General features: G+C 35.2%; 1 non-coding gene and 1 pseudogene across 1 annotated transcript; one reads left to right on the top strand and one right to left on the bottom strand.

Annotated features, from left to right (window-relative positions):
* Positions 1–12,278, top strand: part of LOC116147104 (non-histone chromosomal protein HMG-14-like) — a 35,188-nt pseudogene that overhangs the window by 7,702 nt on the left and 15,208 nt on the right.
* TRNAP-AGG (transfer RNA proline (anticodon AGG)) lies at positions 2,867–2,939 on the bottom strand. Its single transcript has one exon. It is a non-coding gene; the product is annotated as a tRNA-Pro (tRNA).

Raw genomic sequence — 12,278 nt, 5'->3', positions numbered from 1 at the left:
TATTCTTCTTACATATCAGTGGGTGACTTAAATGGTTTGAGAAATTTCTTTCTTGTTAGCTCACAGTCTCTACTGAAGGAAATTGCCCCCATCATTCTTGAGGCTGTACCTTTTCCAGGGATGATTGTGTTTTGTATTCTCCACCATAGGACCTAATTTCTAATATTGGTGGCCATGGTTGATTGAATCAGGGTGGACCTTGACCCAAAGCTAGCCACTCTATAGACAGGCCAGTAACCTATGAGGTGATCTGATGATGCCAAATTGGGAGGCTGATGATTATTTGGGCTATGCACGTTGTCTCAGAAAATTGATGTGAGGTTGGGGGAGTCAGTTACTAGGGAGATAAGAGTAAAAACCAAGTCCAGCCATGCAGCTGTTCCTGGGTGATGGTGTGGGGAGAGATGCCTTTTGCACTTATATCTACTTGTATCTTTATTATATATTTCCTTACCCATCCCTCACATGAACAAGTGTCTATTCCTTATAAACAATGCATCTACACTCTTTTAGATTCTCCATCCTTCCTTAGGGCTTCACTATGTGATTTCTTTATCCACGCTACTAGCTCTGATCGCTCACCCTTGCTCCATTTGTTGTCATCAGTCATTTGCTGAATACTTTCACTTGAATGACTTATTCACATCTTACCTTTAACATACTCAGAATAGAATAATTTTAACCTAAAATTGAAATTCTTATACATTCCTTATTTTAGTCATTGATGTCATCATCCTCCCTCTCATTCGAGTTAGAGTTCTTATTTTTATTTTTTTTTAAAATCCCTTTTTAAAATGATATGTTTCAGGAATACAGCATCATATACAGTTTAATATCTGCATATACAACAGAGTGATCACCACCACAGTCTAGTTACTATCCATCACCATACAATTGGCCACCTTCACTCGTTTGGCCTACTTCTCAACCCCCTTCTCCTCTGGTCACCACTAATCTATTTTTTATATCTGTGGGTTTATTTTTCTGTTCTTCTGTTCATTGGTTGGTTTGGGCTTTCTGGCTTTTTTAAGATTCCACATATGAGTGAAATCATGTGTTATTTATTTTTCTCCATCTGACTTATTTTACTCAGCATACTAACCTAAAGGTCCACCCATGTTGTACTTACTTTTGTATTTGACTATGCATTTTCTTTAGTTTTCTCTCCTGACATTGTTTTTAGAGAAATGTTTCAAAGAGTTTGGATGAAATTGATCATTGAAATTTGAATGGACATTTGTAAATTAGAACTTTCTTATAGTTCTTAAGTTCTGCTTTAAATATTTTACCAATAAGTCTCATTTCCTCAAACTTAACAAAAAGTTCTACAAAGAAAGTATTCTTAGTCTCATCCCTTTTTTGGATACCTTATAGTATTTTATGTAGTGATGGGTATAGAGTGTTTCGCTTGTAATGATTAGTGTTTGTTGACTTTCATGATAATGAAAATGGGGAAGTGTGCTAGCAAAATCACTGAGTTGTAACTGATTATGAACTCAGGTATTTTCTCAGTTCCCATTTTGATGTCAGACAACAGCTGGATTCTTTGGATGAACAGATATCTGTTCAAAGAATTGTGGAAGTTGCTCCACCTATAGACTTAGAAGCTGCAGCTCAACATGCTCGTTGGAGAAGTTGAAGAACTGGTAAGACAAGTAATTCTGATAAAGTAACAAAAGTGAAATAAGGGTATTGATTTGAAATTTAAAAAAAGAAAAAAAAATTAGTAGATGTTTTTAGCAGTGTACTTCCAACATCGTCAATCAACAACTAATTTATTCTATCTAATGGAGAGATACATTTTTGCAAGTAATGCAAAACCCTAATCCTTATTCAGATAGTAGGTATTTAATAGCTGGGAACAGAGAACGCAGAAATATGATGAACTACTAAGAGAAGCAAGCCAGAAATAGTTATATTGTTTCAGAAATCCCCAGTTTTTTCTTTCACAGTGTAAGGAGTCATAAAAAGAAAAGTATGTAAAGTACTTTTCTCTTGATTATTTGTTGCATTATCACAACAATATAAGAAATAATGAGAGAATCACCCAAACATACCAGCTATTTTAGTTTTTCTAGGTTCATTGTACTCTTTCTTTTCACATATGCATGTTTTTAGTGTTGTTAAAATCATAGCAAGGATATAATTTTAGAATCTAGTTTTACATGAGTGATTGTAAAGAAGTATGTAGTCCAGAGTAGTGACTGTCCCCTTATTTGAGAGGTAATGGGCCTTGAGAGACAGGAAAAACTGAACAACAAAGTGGGGCGGGGAGAGCCCCAGAAGTAGAGTTAGAGGGAGAGGTCATTATTCCTAGCCAGTTCAGTCCCTCTTTTCTGTAACTAAGCTTGTAACAGCTGGTGTATTATTCTCATTCTGGCTGGAGGTGCTGCATAGGCTTTTGCTGTTAAGAACAAAAGTCATTGGGTCTTCTGGCACTGCGTTGGAAAAGTGGGTATAAAAATGTCTTTTTTATGCTTGATGACATTTTCTCTTCATGATTTTTGCAAAACAGGAGTGATAAATATTGTAATGTAGCATATTCAAAATGCCAGTATCATAAGCACTGTTGGAGGAAGAGATCTCTCACGTGGGATATCAGAGCCTAGAGGAAAAGATGGGAGAGACTTAAACTGACCATGAGGGGTAGGGTAGAACTTAGTACAGAAAAGATTCTTAATCATTTCAGCAAAAAGTACTTGGTATATTTGGCTTGGGGATGGATTGGTGACTACAACAGTCAGTATATGTTATTTGGTCTGATCTGGTTTTTTTGTGGGGGGTGAGGGGGGTAATTAGGCTTTTTTTGTTTTGTTTTGTTTTATGAGGGGGAGGTAATTTGGTTTATTTATTTATTTATATTTGGAGGAGATACTGGGGATTGAACCCAGGACCTCATGCATCCTAAGCACACACTCTACCACTGACCTATATCCTCCTCCGCTGTTTTTGACAGGTGTTAGGGGGAGATAAGAAGTCAGCTAGGGTCCTTGGAATACTCGGTCCCTTGAGGAGAATAGTAATTAGGATTTTCTGTAAATTTAATTGAAGTGTTAGGTCTATTTTTTCTATGTTCTGTTGATTAGATGAGAGCATGTTTCTTGTTATATGAATTTATCTTTTCTTTGTTTTCTGGACTCTGTACTTCTGACCTGAACTAAGAAGAGGGCACATGAAATGGCTATACAGATCATTAATGCAAATCCATTTTAATTATTTCATATAAACTCAGAGCATATGATACATGCAGTCTTTATTTACTTGTGATAAATTAACTTTTTTTCTTACACCTTAAGAAGGTGATGAAGTATAAAACTTAACATCTTTGGAATATAGATGTTGACTTTGCAGGGTTACCCGTATTAGTAAAGTGGATTAATTTTGCTAGTTTCTAGAACTTCTACTCAAAATGCTGATTGATTAAACTGAAATCATCAGAACCTTTATGAAAAAAAGTTATTTACCCTTTTCATGTCTTTTTTTTTTTGCATTTTTTTCATAATAGAAAATAAATTTGCAGGGGAGGGTATAGCTCAAATGATAGAATGCATGTTTACCATGCAAAAGGTCCTGGATTCAATCCCCAGTACCTCCAAAAAAAAAACCTAATAATAAATGAATAAATAGACCTAATGACCTCCCCCAAAAAATAAAATTAAAAAAAATTTAAATTTAAAAAATAAAATGAATTTTATTTTATTTTATTTAATTTTTTATTGAAGTGTAGCTGATTTACAACGTTAGGTTCAGGTATACAGCTAAGCGACTGTTACACATACATATATGATTTCTCGGGCTGGTCTCCTGCATTAGCAGGAGGGGCAAGAACACCCTATGACCTTACCATGTGAACAGTTTTATACATGACAAGACCCATACACAAAACCTGTGGCTGATTTGGAGTAAGTACAGAGTACCCTCGACTTGCAGCTGCTAATCCGACAGGTCAACCAATAGCAGGGGACTGAACTCCTGGCCTCTAGGGGTACAGTATGCTCTGCCTTGGGAGGAATAGCCAGCTTGGTGCTTGTCAAGGCTTCACTGCCCAACCCCAGGCAGCTTGACCTCTCAGGCTGATTCTGTGTCTAGATGGTGTGTTCTGGACCCAACATGGGGCTAGTTTTAAAGGTTACCCCTGTGGTATCTCAAACCAGCTTGGGTTCTGGGAGATATAGGGTGGAAAATGCCAGAGGCCCAGGATGTGCATCAGGGGCTAGAGGCCAAATCCTGGCCGTTTGGGTGAGTATACTCTGACATGGTCCAGCAGAGTCCTGCGTACCAGGGCCTTGCTAGACCTAGGTGCTCTTTTTTTTTTTTTTTTTTAAATATAGTTGTTTGTTTTGGGCTCCAACTTCCTGCAGTATCGATTTCTGTCAGTTTGTTTTTTAAAAAAAAGCACTTTGAATAAATAACAGGGGCTGGGATGAAAATAAAGTAAAATAGGGAGACATAAAAATTGTTTTGTTTTTATATAACTTTAATTTTCACTCAGGGTTAAACAAAGTACTCTTCAGAATGAAGAAATCCCAATGGCTGGGAGGGAGTTTGGGAGCTGGGCGAGAAGCGATGGTAGCCTTGGAGTTGCAGACCCAACCCTATGTTATTGGAGGCTCTTGGTTGCATCTACAGGCTTTAAAACACCAAGAAAGAACATAGAGGAGAGGTGTACCTTTTTGTTATAAACTAACTGGGTTCCTGAAAAGTTATATGAAAAATTTCTAAACTGATTCCTATTCACAATGCAGTAGGTGAACCTTCCAGAAAACCTTCACTAGAAGGTTTTATAAAGCAAGGCCCTTGCAGGGGCAGGATTAAGGTAAGGCAAGTAAGGAGTGTCAAAAAACCCAGCAATCAGGATGAATAATATAATAATGTAATATTCTAGCAAATCAAAATTAGTGCAAAAAATCCCAAGTGAACAAAAGAACAAAATCACACCATATACAAATACTAATTCAAAGTGTATCAAAAACCTAAATGTAAGAGCTAAAATGATAAGTCTTAGAAGAAAAGAGGTGCAGATCTTCATGACCTTGGATTTGGCAATGGTATGTTATGTGTGCACCAAAACCCATAAATGACAGGAAAAAAAATTGGTAAGTTGGATTTCATCAAAATTAAAAACTTTCATTAGTCAAAGGACATTATTTTTTTTTTGACAAAGGACACTATCAATATAGCAAAAAGAGAAAACAGAAAGAGAGAAAATATTTCCAAATCATATATTTGATAAGGGACTTGTGTCTAGAATATATATAGAATTCTTAAAACTCAACAAAAAAGACAAATATCATAATTAAAAAGTGAGCAAAGAATTGGAATAGACATTTCTCCAAAGAACATAACACAGATGGCCAATATTTGCTCTGTGCAGAACCCTGTACCAGTTACACATACATTAAATATCCAAGATTCAGGGAGATGGAAGGGAATAAACCTTACCCTCAACAGTGACTCCACTCCTCCCTTAGTGAAATTCATCTTTGCCTCAGAGGAAAGGAGCCATGTGACAACAGATATTCAACAGGGAACAGTGATAATTGATACATTGCTGAGTTTATTCCAACACAGGTCATCCTCACAATAACTCAAGTGGCCAAAGCCAAAAACATGGATTTTTTGTTGTTTTACTTACTAGTCACTGCCTGTGGCTTTCTCCCACATCTCACCGTGGAAAATGTGGGTTAACAAATTGTATGCAAAGAAACACAGAAAAAGAGAGAAAGGGAAAATGAAGTTCATCTAGTGTGCAGTTGAAGGTGTTTTATCCAGTTTCTCTTCTGTAAGCTGCTCCGTCAGCATGGTCCGCGTCAAATTACTTTAATATCATGGCCATCTTCCCTGCAAATTGAACAACCCCATAAAAACACATTTATTATTAAATTTCCCCCTCTACCCCTCCTGAGTTTTTGTGGCTGGACTAATAATAAAATGGACATAAAACAGATTAAAAGGAGGAAAAGAAACTTCAATAATGGCACACAGAGGTCTTGTAGAAATGGGGCCTAATAAGTGGCCAAAGCGGGCAAGCTTCATACTTTTTAGAATAAGAAACAATAAATCTGTGAGGAATTGACAGGGAAAGAAACTTATGCTTTGGGTGCTTAATTAGTAAAGAATCTAAACAGAGTTTTGGCTCAGGGTAGTAAATTAAACTAACAAAGCTTGTTTATACAGGCTTTTCAGCTCTGAATTCTGTTAGGTGATAAGAGTGTCCTCCCTCCAGATGCAGGGAGTGAACCTTTCTTATGAGAGGTTTATTTCCTGCTCTCAGGTAGACTGAGAGGAGGATCAAAATGTCCCTCTTGCACTGGATCTTTCTTAAGTAACTTTAATTCAAAATAATTAATATGCCATTGAGGCATATTTTGGGGTGCCCTTCCCTGGGCCTCAACAGTTACTTCCTTTGAAACTTCCCTGGAAGTTTCACATATTAAAAGTTGAGCTGATAGTGTTTTCCATCTCATTGAACCAGTCTCTTAGACTTGACAATAGGTCAGTTCAGTTAAACTTATTTCTGGAGATGGTAATGCAGATGGGTTCCCAAAGTCGGGCCTATGGTGCAAGCAATCATGTATTTAATAAGAAGCATATCTATGGAAACAAAATAAAACAGAAGTTAATGATTGGAGCAGATTGTAAACCCACTTCTGAGCCCAGAGGGCAGTCAGTTAAGATTTCTAGATGTTAGAGTTGAAGGATCTTTTGCAATTTGAAATATCTGATGATGTCATCAGGTGTTTAGGTAAACTTTCTGGCTCATACAGCAACAGGCACAAAGGTTGTTTACATATGAGCTGTTGCAGCAATTTCCCTTAAGTTTGTATCAAGTTGTCTAGCTTCAGTTTGCAGAGCTTCAGGAAAAGAAGGGCAATTTTAGTTCTCAGTGATTCCAAATCAAAAGAATAGGAGAAGTTTGGAAAAGTTAGTTTGGAGAGTCATAGCTAGACACTAGAGAATACTAGAAGAATTGACGATACAGTCTAGTTTACAGGTAAATAACAAAAACCTCAAAGACGATGAACAGAACTAGGATCTGGTATCTACAAGTGTGTATTTTAGTTTCTGCCGAAACACAGTTTTCTCTCTGTAATTACCCCCGGTTTTTACCAAAGGTAGCCAAATTAGACTAATCTGTTTGCAAAAGAAGTCTAGATTCAATAAACTTGGCTTGGTTGTTTACATAAGTACAGTAAGAATAGCGATTGACCATATAGGCTGTTTTAAATCTGCTTTGCTGGAACTTCTTATAAGGAATCTCAGATTATATTTTCAATAGCCTCTCAAGGCTAAGAAACAAAGCCACACATTCACCATCAGCCTTTGCCTGCAATAGGCACAGATTTGGGTGAATTCCTCTCTTCATGAGGTCCCCAAAATATCCTCAGTGTCCTGGGCCTGCCAGGAAGTAACCTTCCTTACTCACCTAGTAAGGCTGCTGTGAGCCCTGAAAGCTGTTTTTCTAAGGAGCTTTATTGGCTCTGTAAAGTCAACCTTTGTTTCTCAAAGCTGTCTGGTCATATCTGAGTCTATGCATCTCTGTCAAATATGACATTCCAGTCAAAGCTTTGATAATATGATCAGTGTTTCCAGTTGTGTCCTGTTATAAGGAGAACAGATTCTTACTGAACGTACGCAAATAACTCTATTGCCAAGAAAATAAGAATACTCACTGATAGTTTCTGAATTCTGGAGGAATCCAGAAGAGAGAAAAAGATAAATGATTCAATTCTGCTTACAAAAGTACATTGTACCAAACTGCTCTAAGTCATAGTAAGTGTAAGAGAAAAGAGAAGTGTTTTCCTTAAATCTGGAGAAACAAAACATTTAGGAGAACAGCAATGTTTCAAATTTTAAAAAATCATAAAACATTATAATTATCTCTCTCAGTTTATTTAGTCATATGTAATTAATTCTTGCTTCGCTTGATCTTTTGTTAGAAATTTTATGAAGCCATCAGTTTCTCCATTAGAGTTCTGTGAATTCTTACCCAGGTATGATTTGAAAGTCATCAGAAACTTATATTCTAGCATATTTGTTAGATTCCTTTCCATGAATTTCCCTGAAGATAAAACACTTTTTTGCAGGAAGCTTTTGTAAAAGCATCTGCATGAAACAATAACTGTGTATAAATGATAAAAGACTTTAAAATGTCCATTATTAAAGATTTGATTCATTATAATGGAACTGATAAGGAAATTTGGTTATCTCTGAGACACATCATTTTAAGATAATAACTAGAACTATGACTAACATTATGCTAGGACATATCCAAATTCTAGGAATTTCATGTATTTTCTATAACATTTATATTAATAATACTTACCCACATAGTATAACATAAGAAGGTTTATCATCCTTTATTTCACAATGCTTCCCATTATAATTTAACCTACTAAATAAGCTTGATAAGTTTAATATCTCTGTTATAAATGAGAGAAAATAATTTTTTTGAGGTGTTCCAGGGGCCCTCTGGAAAACTCCAAAGTTATTTCCAGGTCAGTAAGTCTTTTTTTGGGAATTTTGTCAAAAATATCAGAAGTTTTTAAAACACTTGGTCAAATAGGATCATAGGTCACTGTGAAACAATACTTAGCTGTCCATTTAATCAAAGTGACAAAGATTTCCCTGGCAAATACAGAAAGTTGAATAGTTATAAAAAGCCTTAGCTATTTTAGTATTGAAAAGACTTTGTTTTGTCTTCTAACTGATCAAAAACCTGATAAAGACAAAATATAGAATCTTTGTTTTTCTAGACAGATTATATTAAAGGTAAAGAAAACCTTTTTTTTTAATAATTTCTTATTAAGACCAGAGCAATGTAAGAAAGTTTTGTTCTTTGAACAGAGAGAAAAACCAAATTTAATTTTGTATTAACTTACTTTTGATATTAAAACTCATTTACTTAATTAAATTCCAAACTTAGCCATTCCTGATTCCACATAAAATTCCTTTCTAAAGAGTCCTTTTTTTACAAACCTTTTTATAATTTTCTATGTGTATGTGTATGTGTGTGTGCACACACATACACATACACATACACATACACATACACATACATATACATATACATATACATATACATATACATATACATCCCTTGTTTTCTTTCCCATTTAGAAATAACCAGCTTTAGGACAAAATCATTTTCTTTTTCCTTAACAAAAGCACCTCCATACCTTTACTTACCCCCAAACACATTTTATTTCTTTTATTATTTCCAGTACTTTTAATTTTAGTATAATTAATATATTAATTGGAATTCTTAATCTTTTAAAATCTTAATTTGGGGGGAAATAAAGAAGTAAATAATTGTGAACTGTATTAACATTTTGTGGCTTAGCGAACTTATAAACACATGTTATAATTTCTAGAAATATATGTTACTTTATAGTATAATATTTTCAATAAAATGGAAAATATATGTACTAATAGACCCAAACATATTTAGTTCCTCTGTAATAAGACATCAAAAGTAGGTAAACTTAGACTTGTTTTAGTGATTAATGTTTCAGTATTTTATCTTATTTGGGATTTTTTGGGGGGGGAGATAACTAGGTTTATTTATTTATATTTAATGGAGAAACGGGATTGAACCTAGGACCTTGTGCATGCTAAGCTTGTGCTATACCACTGAGCTATACCTTCCCACTTAATTATCTTATTTGGAAATGATATAGACACCCAGTGAATTCCCATCATTTAATGTAACTTAGCAAAACTCTAAGGGTATAAATTAAATTACCAAAGAGAATTAGGAAACTAAGTATACAAATCATAAGACAATTGTTTTTGAAAATCTCAGCTAAAAACTCTTACCTCATTTACATCTAGTTAATTCATTTGTTCTTAACAATCGTACTTAGATTACTCATGAAAATTTCATGAGTCATTAAAGCAGTCATTATCTTAAGATTTTCTTTCTTTCTTTCTTTTTTTCTTTCTTTCTTTCTTTCTTTCTTTCTTTCTTTCTTTCTTTCTTTCTTTCTTTCTTTTCTTCCTTTTTCTTCCTTTTTCTTCCTTTCTTCCTTTCTCTCTCTTCCTTTCTTCCTTCCTTCCTTTCTTTCTTTTCTTTCTTCCTTTCTTTCCTTTATTTCTTTCTCTCTCTCCCTTCCTTCCTTCCTTCCGTTTTCTTTCTTTGTGACAGAGACAACATAAATCCACTAGACAAGTAAACTCAAGTAGAACAATATTTTTTATCTGCATTATATTGAATACTGATAACTCTGAATACATACAAATACTGATTAAATGAACGAGCTCAAAATTAGTTTTTATTTCCTAAAGATTATCCTAGAACTTGAAAAACATTTGGTTTAGTTTTTATTATATTTTAATGTAAGTTCTTGTAAACAAACAATTTGTTTAAACAAAAAACAATTAAATAGAGCTCTTCTACAAGTTAATTTTGTCAGTACCATCTAGAGGCAGAAGAACATCCATAGCATAGCCATACAGACATATACACAACCAGTTTTTTTGGTTTTAGTTTTAAAACTTTAGTCATGAAAAAACAACAACAAAAAACTTCAGTCATGAATCAGGTACAATACAAAACTCACTAGTGTATAAACAAAGTTGGAATGAATCAAGTTTACTTGTTCAGATGACTAACGTTTATTATTTATGGAGAAGACTTAAGATCTGTATGTCTTTGACAAGCAGTTGTAGAGGGGTTGTAATTTCCTAGAATTTGGGCAAAAGAATCCTTTTAGCAGTCTGTGTTTTAAAAGGCCCCTTTCCCTTTTTTTCTTTTTTCTTTTTGGTTTCAAATTCTATCAATTCAGCTAATCTAGGCCCAGTCTCAAGCAAGGTCGGCTATGTTGATATTTCAAAGACATAATAAGATTTATAGCTTTAAGGGACAGAGAAAGAAAATGTAACTTTTCTCCTAGGAGTTTTGGAGTATATTTATTTGTCTATTATCATAAGCCTTAGGATAATTATTATTTTAAAACAATTTTTAAAGTATAGGATAATTTTGCTCCAATATTCTGATCTTTTATAATATCTAGAAGCATTTTGAGAGGAATAGGCAAGGTTTGGGGATTGGTAAAGATAAGTGGGCTTTGGTTTGTTGTGTTTCTGGATTTGTAGAGGTTTGGAAGCAAAAACAGTTGTTTTGGTTAGCCCTTGAATATTGGTTTCCAGCTGATCTGTTTCCTCTTTATTTGTAGGCGAGCTTGGAGAATTACTGAGGAGATGGGCAATTTTTTTTTTTTAGAAGGGGAATTTATGTTGGTCTTACACTTTATTTTTTCCTTTCAATTTGGTCTTCTGGTAAGTATCAATACAACAGTTGTTTATGATGAGAATTCTCAAAAGTGTTTTCCTCTTAAATATAGCCAATTTAAATAGGATTCTTTGTCTGGCCATTGACTAGTAGGATCTTTAATATTAATTTAAATAGTGACCCAAACCAATCAGCCTTTCTTAAGGCTTAACCAAAGACACAAGAGGCATCTCACAAGAGTATATAGCCCTCACATGATCCAGAAAGTTCACTCCCATGGTCAGTCAAAGAAAGTAAGGCAACATAGTTTAAGACAACACCAGCTCCTTATGAACTGGGACCCCTTAAGACCAACCACCCTGAGAGCTGGCATGGCCAAACAGAGTGCTAACTTTGTGTCTAAGCATCCCAATCTATTCAACAGGCTACCAAATGTACCTTCCAAATGGCATAGACCAGGGAGAATATTCTCACTGGACACAAAGCCAAGCTCTCAAGACATAAAACAAAATGGAAGGAAGAACCTCATCTGGTTTTTACATAGAAAAGCCACAGCAAACTTTGTCTAAATAGACACAGGTCTAGTGTGAACCATCAACTCGCTAGTCTGTGAGGCTGGCTCAGACAGCAGGTTTATAGGGCCTGTGCCTGCATTCTGCCCTATGGTTCTTCCTCCTTATGGCAAACAACACGATAGACAAGAGACTAAGAAAAACAGTGACCATCTCTAGGAAGAAAAGAATTCTCAAGAGTTGCTAAGTCTAAGGAACTGGCTCAACAAATGTTTTCTCCTGCTAATCTAAATTTAGAGAGGGAGAAAAGGGACTCTCTCCACTTTACCTTCCACGAGACCTTGCAGGCAGAGATCTAGGACGCTGATGTGGTAAGAAATCTTAACTTATGCTGGTCTTTATCAGATGTCCCAGGAACTCTCAGCTGCAGTAGCCTCAGGATGGAAAGTGAGCTCCAGCCAGTCTCCTGGCTGGCTCACCAACTGCTGGGGTAGAAGAAATATCCCCCTCGACTCTCTTGAATTCTTGTGGCT

The sequence above is a fragment of the Camelus dromedarius genome, chromosome 1, assembly GCF_036321535.1.
Source record: "Camelus dromedarius isolate mCamDro1 chromosome 1, mCamDro1.pat, whole genome shotgun sequence".
NCBI lineage: Eukaryota > Metazoa > Chordata > Mammalia > Artiodactyla > Camelidae > Camelus > Camelus dromedarius.
The sequence above is the reverse complement of the archived record's forward strand: the minus strand, read 5'-3'. Positions and strand labels throughout refer to the sequence as shown.